The 11,136-nt window shown below is 39.4% G+C and overlaps 1 protein-coding gene across 6 annotated transcripts in view; it reads right to left on the reverse strand.

The window, feature by feature from the left end:
- Plcl1 (phospholipase C like 1 (inactive)) overlaps positions 1 to 11,136 on the reverse strand; it is a 271,071-nt gene that overhangs the window by 95,896 nt on the left and 164,039 nt on the right. Inside the window, exon 1 of one of the 6 annotated variants that reach the window (XM_010631975.3) lies at positions 11,070 to 11,125. The exons of 4 other annotated variants lie outside the window; for them this stretch is intronic. The gene's annotated coding sequence lies outside the window, so the exon portion shown is untranslated. One more of the 6 variants, XM_010631977.3, reaches the window with a different exon arrangement.

Consider the following 11,136-nt stretch of genomic DNA (forward strand, 5'->3'; position numbering starts at 1 on the left):
TTGCTTAGAAAGAACAATATATAAATTACTAAATGTGAAAAAATACTGTGGTTGGATCTATAAAAACAGCACATTATCTATACATTTGGGGCAAAATGCACTCCACAAGAAAATAATGACAATGATATTTGTACTTCAGCAGCAAAGGCAGCAAAAGCTATTGCCATTTCCATTGAGAAAACAAAAAGGCTAACAGAGGTGAGTAAAACTCAAAATTGTTAGAGAAACAGTTTTCAAACATTCAAGATCTAAAGGCTTGCCTCTTAATCCATCCCCTGCAAGGCAGGCAGAAAAAAAGCCTAGCAACAAACTTTAGAGAGATGTGGGGATCATGAGTATTGGTTGTAAGCATTGTTAACTTTAGTAACTCTGTATGTGTTAAGTTTCTCCAGTTTAGCAAGTAGAGTGTTTCCTTTGTGAAATTCCTGAAAGTTAGTTTCTTGTCTCTGACCTTTAGATGTGTGGTTGTCCGGGTTACTACTACTCACGGTGGGTTGTTTTGGTGAACCTGTTTGCTCTTTTCCTGTGTGACCTTTCAGTTACTTTGGTAACCCCATCCCATAATAGTTTGTGATTTTTTTTTGCTTTAAAAGGCCGGTGCTTGCCGGCAATACATGGCAACTTGATCAGACTCTTGTCTTGGCGTCCTTCCTTTCTCTCTGCCCCATCTCCACCTCGCTGCTCTTTCAGGTTTGAGACACTGCTGGACAGTGCTCTGCGTTGCCGGCTCGCGACAGAGAGACACTGATCTAGATGCAGATTAAGAGATCTCAGCATGACCGTGATGTCAGTCAAGAATGGCTTTGGAAGTGGGCTAAGAAGATTTCACAGGGGATCGATTTATGCAAGGGGCTCAGCTGCCCAAGCCCACACCAACAGGTCTGAAATAGCCCTGTGACTGCTACTTGCTCTTTCTTGGTCCCATTTCCCAAGCAGAAACATTGATCCCATCATCACACAGTGACCTGAGACATCTGGATATGGATGCTTTTCCTACATCAGCTCCCACTCAGTACCTAGCAGATGGCTGCTCTCACAGACCTCAGATGCTTCCTCACAGGAATGTGGACAGGAATTTTTTTTCTTACCTCAGGAACCTACAGCATTGCTGCACAGGGCTCACAAGATAGCAAGCCTGGGATGCCAGCTTCCTCCTCCTCCTGAGCTGCCCAGGGAGGACCTTTGAGAAGTTTGCGAAAGAATGTGGTTCACAGGGAAGTTTCAGGCTGAAATTGCCCCCGGAAGTGGTAGGCTAGGCTCCTTAACTGCTCTGGGCTTCTCTCTGGGTCTCCTGACCCCATTACAGGGATTGGGAGAAGCTAATGAGAGGACTCCTCTCCCTGCTTTCATTTCTCAGTACATCAGAGGGCAGTCTTAGGAGGGCAAAAGATGGTCACTTTTAAAAGCGACCTCCCACTCCCTTCACAACAGCATCCAAAAAAGTGAAATATCTAGGAACCAACCTAATGAAAGAAATCAAAGACTTCTACTCTGAAAACGACAGCACTCTGAAAAAAGAGATTAAAGATGACAAGAAAATGGAAAGACATCCCCTGCTCCTGGGTAGAAAGAGTCATCGTAGTAAAAATGACCATACTACTGAAACTGCTATACAGATTCAATGCAATGCCAATTGAAATTCCAACACTATATTTCACAGAACTAGAAAAAAGAATCCAAAAATTTATTAGGAACAAGAAGAGCAAAAGCAATTCTAGGCAATAAAGACAAGGTAGGGGGTATCACAATCCCCAACTTGAAACTATACTACAAAGCTACTGTTATAAAATATAACATCGTACTGCCAAAGAAACAGACCTGAGGACCAGTGGAACAGATTAGAAGAAGCAGAAACAACTTCATACACACACAGCTACCTCATCTTCAACAAAGGAGCCAAACACCCTTACTAAAGAAAAGATAGCCTTTTTAACAAATGGTGCTAGAAAAACTGGGTTTCAACTTGCCAAAGATTAAAACTAGACCTATATCTCTCACCATGCACTAAATTAAAATTGAAATGGATTAAAGATCTAAATATTAAAACAGAAACACTAAACCAGCTGGAAGAGAGGTTAGGTAGAACTCTTGAAGACATTGGCATAGGATAAGATTTTATGAACAAAACTTCAGTTGCCTGTGAACTAGCACAATCAACAAGTGGGATCTCTTCTTATTAAAAAGCTTCTGCACAGCAAGAGAAACTACCAACAGTATAAAGAGACAACCCACAATGTGGGAAAATTTTTTCACCAGCTGTTCCTCAAAGGTCTACTATCTAGAATATACAAAAAAATCAGACCCCCCCCATATAATGACCCAATCCAAAAATGAAGAACTGAAATTAGCAGACATTTCTCAAAGAAGTAGAAACAAAATAAACATACAAAAAATGTTAAATCACTGGTTATTTGAGGGATGCAAATGAAAACAACACTGAGATTCCTCCTCACCCCAGAACAAATGGCTGCTATTATGAAATCAATCAATAACAAATGCTGGCAGGGCTGTGGGGAAAGAGGAACCCTGCTCCACTGCTGGTGGGAGTGCAGACTGGTGCAACCACTGTGGAAATCAGTATGGAGATAGCTCAAAGAACTAAGATTGGAAATCCAATTTGACCCAGCTATTCCCCTGCTGGGTATCTTCCCAAAAGAATTAAAAGAATCATACCATAGTGATATATGCTCACCCATGTTTATAGCAACACAGTTTGTAATAGCTAATATTTGGAAACAGCCTAATTACCCTTCAACTGAAGACTGAATAAAGATGTGGGTTTTTTAATAAAACGGGGTACTACTCAGGCATAAAAAAATGAGAAATTAGAGACTTTCATAGCTAAATGGATGTGCATTGAGGCAATACTCTTAAGTGAAATAAATAGGACACACACATGTAAATACTAAATGGTTTCTCTGGTACGAGAAACAAAGTGCAAATAAGGATTAAAAGTTAAAATAGATAATGTGAAATAGGAAGAAAAGAGGCAAAGGGGAAGAGGAAGCAGTAGGGTAGGGGAAAGGAAAGAAGGGAATGGAATTAATATAAGAAAATGAAAAACCAGAAACAAAGTCTTTGTAAATAGGGAGGGGATGAGGGAGGGCAAGGGAATAGGGAAAAAAGTAAGAACCAAGATAGACTATGTAAAGGTGTAAATTTCCAATGATGAATGTTATTATATTGTATACCTAAAATGTACCAATAAAATTAATTTAAAAAAATAAAAGAGACCTCTGTGCCAAGAGTCCACACACAAAGCCCTAGAGCTGAGCTAATGCCCATCAAAGGAAAATCCTGTCCTGCTTTGCCTATATGTCCCCCTAGCCTCAAGTCATACTCTGGGCTGGGAACATCTACTTCATGTTCTGTACCCTTCATTACAAAATAAGATTCAAAAGAGGAAGCCTATTTGAATGAAACACTCCTGCCAACATTCAACTCTTGTATTTAGGTATTGAGTATTTAATACTCTAATTAGGACAAAATGTTCATGTCTGGTCCATTTTCGCTCCCTAAATCCAATCTCATGTCACCTCCAGGTTTTTCAGGTAGGTCAAGAAATATATTCATCTCCTTCTCACATTCTCACATTCTCACATTCTCACATTTTCAGGTGATACCATGTGTTTTCTAGAAAAGGGATAATGAGCAATCTTTCAGAGGATCATATCATCTCTCTCAATATCTCTGGTTCTTAAAGGTTATTTGACCCATAAGCAGCCACTAAATAAAGAATAAGGTAGTTGCACATTAGAATTTGACTACTTTTATAAAAATATTTTTTAAAAATAGCTTAAAATATCTCCCCCAAATGTCTGAGAATGCACTATGGTGACCCTCTAAATTGACTGAAAGAAGCAAGTAACGATGAGGTCCAAGAAGTGCTTAACTATAGCACAAAAACAGAAGTTGGCCTTCCTTCATGGGTCTAAGAAAATAGAGAACATAGTCCATATGGGCGTACCAAGAGAAGAAAGAGATTTCCTTCCTACAAAACAAGAAAATCCTGAGATATCAGTATGCATCCCTTCCACCAAGTGGTTTGGTAGGGAAAAAAAAATATGTGGGTAACCATAGCAATAAGATTTCAACATAGGATAAAGTAGGTATATCCGCAGGTATGCTGTTGCTTAACATAAGAGTGTGGGCATAGAGGCCACTGGGGTTTAAAATAACGTTTCCTTTGTTGACTCTAGAGTAACTTCAATGCAGCCCTGGAAAAACTCCCACCAGCTATTCCTCCTGAGCATGAAGAGCCAGGCTCTCCACCTCCCTCCTAGCCCTCTCCATGCTGCACATTGACCACACAAGGGTGGACAAACAAACTACAGGCCTGAAACACACGGGGCTATTTTCCAAACACTTGTTCAGTTACCACTCTAACATGAAAGCTTTAAAATGGTTCCAAAAAATAACACTGCTCTAGGTAGAAATATCCTTTTCATATTCAAATGTAGCGGTAGTTTGACAAATTGTTGTCTTATGACTCTGTTTTCTGGTATTTGTGAAAAACACCAAGTTAAAAAAATCAAATTCCAAATGCTAAGAGTATCTGCCTCTTTTTTTCACCCTTTAATAAGAGGATCAAGGCACTATTTGTCTTTTGTTCAATTTTGTGTATAACAAAAGCATTTCTTGCCTCACCTCTTTATAAACTACAGATCTCTGTATAAACTCAGTCTTAATTAAATCCAAGAAATGGTGGCTATGCATTTTCAAAGAAAAACAATGGTCTACAATAGAGTAATTATTTTGTTTATAGACAGTGCATGTAAGTACAGAGGCTAAAAATTCTGAAGTAACAACATAACTTTAACCTTCAACCTTAAATTACAGGGCACCACTGAACCCAGACAGAATTCAAACATTATTTACTACACATTCTTCCAAGAATTTTTACTACAAAATAACACTAAAAAATATACTTAGTAATAAATAGAATTCAGTCCCAACAATAAAGTTGAATTCAGGGGATTAGACCTAAAGGGCTGCAACTGTAAACATGTGCAGACCATTTCTGGGGAAAATGGTGACTTGAACTCTTGTTTCCGGCCAGGCACTAAGTAATCCCTTGGGCTTAGAATGAAGTTTAAAAGCTGAAAGCAACAAGACCAAGATGGCAGAGGTTTGGAAGACAACTGGACCTGTCTGGATGAGACACAAACAAAACCTGTGTAGAGTATTTTAAAACATGCCATAAGATCTCTACCTATTATTATCAATCTGTCTCCCTGTGTGAAGTTTCTGCTTTAATTCTCTCTCTGGAACAAAGTCCTTTTGTCTGACATAGGATCTAAAATCAGTTGCTTAATCAAAAAATTTAGTAAAAAAAGAAAATATAAATCAGTACATAGGTACCTTAAATATTTCACATAACTGTAAGACTTTGAATATGATACCCTTCATTCAAGTTACCCATTGACTTAAATTGTGATACATTTCAGTTTCTTTAAAAATTCATAATAACTCGGGCCAGGGGTTTAGCTCAGTGGTGCCACCGTCTGCCTTGTAGGCACAACCCGGTACCAAAAAAAAAAGAAAATCATAGTAACTCAAAACATACTTGCAAAGCAGCTTGTGCAAAAAATACTGATTTTAATATTTTTCCTCTCTTTGATAATTATTTTACTCTCATCAAATTCAATAACACTTTCAGCAAGTTTCATTTTGTGAGTCTTTCCAAAGTATTCAATTTATTTTTTAGCAAAACAATAACTTTATATTTACACTCAAAACTCAGAATTATGTAATTTTTAATTCAGTTATGTAACTGAAATTACAAATACAAATGAAATAAATAGGGTTGGGAACATCTCAATTAACTTTTTGTAGGCACACAATTCAACGACAAATAGCATGTTACAGAGGAGCCTGCCAGCCTTGAGTTTCAGGCAGGGGACACTAAGCATCAGTTAAGTGCATGTGGCTAAGAAAGCTAAGATTTCTGAAGCAGCATTGTCTAAAGCACGTCCCAGGGAAAACTAATTTTAAGGGTGCAATGAAAAAATAATTGGTTAGCTAAGTCTGGGAAATTCAGAGTTAAATGAAGTTAAATAAGTTCCTTTACTGCAGGACAACAATCTCCAAACAATGTGCCTTATTTCTAAGAGGGTCTTAGTGTTTACTCAACGTATTTTATCAAGGACTCAGTTTTCATGAAGAACTTCATGGGACTGAAATTTACAGGCACAACCTATACTTTGACCATTTTTTCTTCCCCCAATTCCAGACTACCTGCGTAATTTACTTTTCAGTTTAAAATGAGAGACAGGAGCCTGGGATGTAGTTCAGTGGTACAGCACCTGCCTGGCAAGCACAAGGCCCGGAGTTCAATTCCCAGTACAAACAACAACAACAACAAAAAATTTGGGCAGGAGCACTATGTTAAATCTGCACTCTGTAACAGCAGGTTTCCCTGAACACTCAGCCAGGAATTTATCAGAAAGGCAAGAAGACTGCAGAGTATACTCTTGAGTACTCACTGTGCATATTTTTATTAACACCTAAAACTGAAAATCTTACAAAGAATGTTAGCAATGGACGTGAATTGGTGAAACTCGTGGCTTACTGATATGAAGAATCTAGAAATGAGCTTCCATGACATGTAACACTGAAAATGGTGAAGAATTTGTAGAAAAATGAAAATGTTTTAGAGGTACTCTACATTCCAGTGTGAATGAAATATGTGGACTCAGAAAAGTGTTCCCTCAGAGACATTCTGATTTTGGTTTCTACCCAACCAGTAAAGAAGACATACCACTGACTGGTGGTCAAAACAAGGCAAAGAGCACTGCCTGTGGGGTGATGCCTTATCTGTCTTGTCAAAGAATAAGCTGTAAAAATCATATTTTTGTTCCCTTGCTAATGTGTTTAGTAAATGTCTCTGTGTTTAGCAGGCTTCGTCTGACTTGTTTGCAATACAACGTAGTATCAGAATTTCAGGTGTTAACACTGGTTCATGCCAAATCTCATCTGAATTTAGAACAAAGGATAAAAGGACATCCAAGCAAACAAACAAAAATACACTAAACCCAAACCCCTCAAGTCTCAGTATTTGTCTTGAAGACAGAAGAAGGTGCGTACCAACCTATTCTATGACACAGAAGCAACACCAAAAGCTGGGTTGTCTCTGACACATTCCCTTTTATTTGCTTCTCAGACTGACAGCTCCCTCTTACCTGTCCAAATTTTACCAATAGCATGTTTGAAAATTACTTACATTAGAGGGCAAGGAAAGGTATATCTAGTGAACTATGAGGGGGAGGAGGCCAGAAAGGCAAAACTAACATGCTTAGAAGCAGGAAATCCACCAATCTGTCCCCACACCACTGATATAGAAGTCAAAAGGACCTCCACTCAGCCATTCCCTCCATATTTACTTGTTGGAATTCTATTATAAGGAATTGCTTTCCTTTTTACATACTAATTTGTGTATTTATTTGTATCAGTATGGACCATGAGGTTCTTGCTCTAGCTGAGATATTTCCTTTTTGTTATGGTACTTGCTCACTGCACATCATTACACTCAGTGCACACATTCTAATGCTCCAGTGGCCTTCATCTGGCTGAGCGGGGCCCTGGAGCTGGCCGATTTCACTCATGTGCTCTTAAGTCTTTGCTTGCTTCCCTCCTTTCTGGTAAAAAACAAACTGTTCCATGCTTAGCTTGTGCTTTTCCCACTCTGGCAAGGAAGGCCTGATTGAATCTCATTGCAGAATGGTACTGAAAGGGCAAGATGATGGTACTAGTTATGCTTGCTGCTGCCAAATTATCATTGCTTCTTTATCCTCCCAGAGAATAGAGCTAGAAGGTGGAAAGAGAGACAGGTAACACGAGTTCACAATGAGCTTCAGGTCCAACCCAACAACATATGGCTCAACTCCATACTTCTATCTTTTCTTATCTTTCCTTCTCTCCTGTGACAATAAAAAGACAAATGTGACCTTCATTAGCCATAACTAATGTTTATTTTCCTAGTCTCAAACTGTCTCTCCACAAGACATTTATTAATCACAAAGGAAAAAACAGCAGTTTCACAATGCAGAAATATGATAGACACCACATTAGCTGAGCACAAATAATGGCACCAGAAGAGCGCATACGCCTCCCATGAGCCATTAAAAAAGACATAAGATCCTTTCCATGCTATTCTTGTCAAAAATATTTAATCTGAATCTAATCATTAGGAAACATCAGACAAACCCAAAATAACTGGCCTGTGCACTTCAAAATTGTCAAGGTCATAAAAAACAAAGAAATACTGAAGAATTGCTCTAAATTAGAAGAGACTAAAAGATGTGACATCAAAATACAACATATTCTTCTGGATTGATTTCCTAGACCACAACAACTGGGTCTGTCCTCTGCTTTAAAGGCTGGAAATGAGGCAACCAGCATATTTCAAATGAAGCTTATGGGCTAGAGAGCAGTACTACCAATGTTCATTTTCTGGTTCAGTAAGTATGATAGTAAGGAAAATCTTGTTTTTTGAAACACACACCAAAGTATAAAGGGACCTTATAAACTTGTAAATATTTCAGCAAAAAGCAAAAGGAAAGAAAGAATATAGCACACAGAGACACACAGGGCACCCAGGTCTGAGTACAGCCAGCCTCAGAGAAAACAGAAAGGGGCTGGGACAGATTTTGAGCTCGAGGGAATGGGAACAGGCTCAAAAAAGGAAGAAAACTGTGGAAAGGGGGATCAGGAAAGCCAGGGAACATTCCAGCAGGGCACCACAGTGCCCTGTTGCACACAAGTGGCAGGAGGAGCTAGGCAGGAGCTCATTGCACCCGAGGTTCACTGTGTGGGTCCTGAGTATGTGACAGAAACAACAGCTTTACACACTGCTGGCACTGCACTGGCCACCAGAACAAACCACCAATGTAGTCTGTCCAGCCTGAGAGCAGCAGGCATTTCCAAATCCCTCATGGTGCACACCACTGGTCACTTGGCAGCCAGGGTGCCAGGCAGCAGCCAGGCTGGGTGGAACAGAACCCCTGTGAGGACCTGCATTCACCTGAACCCTCTGGTCCTTTCTCTGCCCCAGTAACTGGAACATAGCCTTAGAAAGACAGTCCCATGCCTGGCACCCACATCTGTCATGTGCACACAGCAGTCTGGCCACAGTGCTTCCTGGAAGTATTTTATCTTTGTGGTCTAGAGTTTAGGTTTGTCTTCATCATTCAAATGCTGTTTGATTCCCATTTGCAGGAGTCAAAGTTCTACCCATTCTACAATAAAATAAATTTTCAGTTGGACACAGAAAGTGGTAGGAAACAGAGCACTGGCCACTCCATGCTTTCTGAAGGTGTCATTTGTAATTGATTTGATAAGGTTTGGCAAACGGGATCCTTAAGCAGCAGCAAGCCCCCATCCCAGGTCTTAGCTTCCTACAGATGTACCTCCTGGAGTTCCCAGTTTGCTAACACAGTGACTGGGGCCACACACCATGCTTTGTTGTCCAGATAATAATAAACTAAGATGATAACTAGTAATATTTTACACTCTATAAAGCCAAGCATGTTCTTCCTTGATCATACAACCTTATAGTAGACTCAACAGATAAAATCTCTAATCAAAGGCCATTGCATACAGTGATTTTTACTGTCAGACTCCTTTATCTCTGAAAAACAGTCTGTGGTAGAGCATTCTAGAACACACTAAGTGAAATCCCTAGCCAGGACATCCACCCAGAAGCTACATTTGGATATGTAACAAACTAAAGAAAATTCTGTTCTTCAACTAATACTCTGGTTCACCTGATGCTCATCACACTGTCTGACAAAACAGAGACAGCAAGCTTATGTGGGCACAAGCTTTTCGGCATAGCCTTTTGCCTTTTTACAAGCCAAAGATAGTATTCCTTTATCTTCACAAGGCAATCACCTGTCACTAGGGACACACAGAACCTTTAATTAAAATATCAATTAACATGAGGACCAGAGGGAGTTCTTTTTTAAAGTTATAATTTATTTTGAGCCTGCTTTAGAAATGTTAATGCCAATGTGTTTGCCTAGTACAGCCCTATCTCAGAGAAAAACGTCCAAATATTGAAAGGCTGGCTTCTTTTGACTTTTGGTTAAAAGAAGAAAAGAAACTGATAAGTTTTCACAATCTGTTAGCACACAGACAGATTTGTTCTTAGAAAATTATTTTTGGAGACATATGTGATAAAACTGTCATAGAGACCATAAAGAAATTTCAGTCATTAACTTTTCTCTTTCTCCAAGGAGAAGAATCGTAGTTTATATTTCTCTAAATACACAGGCAGAAATAAGCTCTGCTCCCCCTGCATTTACTGCAGACCCACTGTACATGCCCAACAACGCAAGGCAGAGCCGGCTTCACGTGACGCAACAATGTCACAGGATTCCTACTCTCAAATTATTTTGACAAAATAATTACCAACTGATTTTTAACTGTCCCTCAGTGCATTTACAAGTGCAAGAGACACAGCAACAATATTCAGAGGGAGACAAGACACTTGTAAGACAACAATAATACAAGACCAAAAGCAATGCATAAGAGATGCAAAAAAATCACCACCGAATGGTCATTACAAGTTGATAAATATAAAACTTCATCCTTTCCTTTAATGCTATTTCTAAATGAAGTAGACATTGTAACTAATAGCCAATTGATTATAATCCTGAATCGCTTCTCGGCCTTTTGGCTAAGATCAAGTGATTATAATCCTGAAACGTTTTAAACTAAAATACTCAATTCCATCAAAGATTCTGAAAAGAACATCCAGGAGCTGAGCCAACACCCAAATCACTAATTTGATTCACTGTGTTAAAATCAAATCATATTTTTTTAAAAATTCAGTAATGATGTAGCCATAAAACGTGAAAGATATTTATGTATCATTACATTTCTAAGACAACAAAGGCATGAGATGTGGGATTTCACTGAAATAGGCTCTAAGGTACGTTACCAAGAAACTGGTAGTGTAATTCAGCTGATCGATTTGGGCCTTTAAATGAAACGCGAGATCAAACAAGATGGACGAACTCGGCCGGCCGCAGCCCCCGTGGAAACCCCGTCCAAGGCCTGGCGCTCACCGTTCCTCGTGACGGCGCAGCCGCACAGGCTGCAGTGCCCTCGGCCTCACGCACCTCAGAGGTCAGG

Source organism: Fukomys damarensis, unplaced genomic scaffold, assembly GCF_012274545.1.
Source record: "Fukomys damarensis isolate Sample0158 unplaced genomic scaffold, DMR_v1.0_HiC HiC_scaffold_26, whole genome shotgun sequence".
In the NCBI taxonomy this organism is placed as follows: Eukaryota; Metazoa; Chordata; class Mammalia; order Rodentia; family Bathyergidae; genus Fukomys; species Fukomys damarensis.